This window comes from Carlito syrichta, unplaced genomic scaffold, assembly GCF_000164805.1.
Source record: "Carlito syrichta isolate Samal-C Ts95f unplaced genomic scaffold, Tarsius_syrichta-2.0.1 Scaffold307141, whole genome shotgun sequence".
NCBI lineage: Eukaryota > Metazoa > Chordata > Mammalia > Primates > Tarsiidae > Carlito > Carlito syrichta.
In genome coordinates, this window is record NW_007251237.1 from 326,225 (window position 1) to 326,902 (window position 678).

A 678-nucleotide genomic window follows, 5' to 3' on the forward strand; every position below is an offset into this window, starting at 1 on the left:
GGTCTCGAACCCGCGGGCTCAGGCAATCCACTCACCTCGGCCTCCCAAAGCGCTAGGATTGCAGGCTGAGCCACCAAGCCCGGCCTCAATGCTTTTTTAAAATGCCAAAACCGGAATATTTTAACATACAGTCATGCATTGCTTCACAATAGGGATATGTTCTGAGAAATGTATAGCTCTTGCATGTTACTGTTTTGGACACAGTAGGTAACTCTGTGACACAATGATAAAGAAAGGGTACAGCAAGGGTACAGCAAAAATATGGGACTACCGTGTATATGTGGTTCGTGGTTGACCGAAACATCCCTATTTGACGTATGACTGTAGTACTTTCCTAGCTTTCGTGGCAACAAACATCAATATCTTCACAATCTACTTTGCCTATCTCAGCTGAGAGAACTGCGACAGTATTTGAAAATTTCTCTTGATCAGATGAACAGCTAAAATGACATTAAGTTAACTTCCATCTTGTTGGTTTTGTCTTTGTACTAATTTTGCTTTTTTAAAATTACATCAAAATATTATTTATCATTGTTTCTAAACTTTGGGCGCCCCCTTAAGTTCTTTAAGTTTTACCTTCGCAGGGTCCGGGGTTTCCCTGCCCGGAAAGATTTCTTCCCGCAGAGGATCCAGCCCTGGCCCGACTTCCACGCGCAGGGGCAGGGGCAGGGGCAGGGG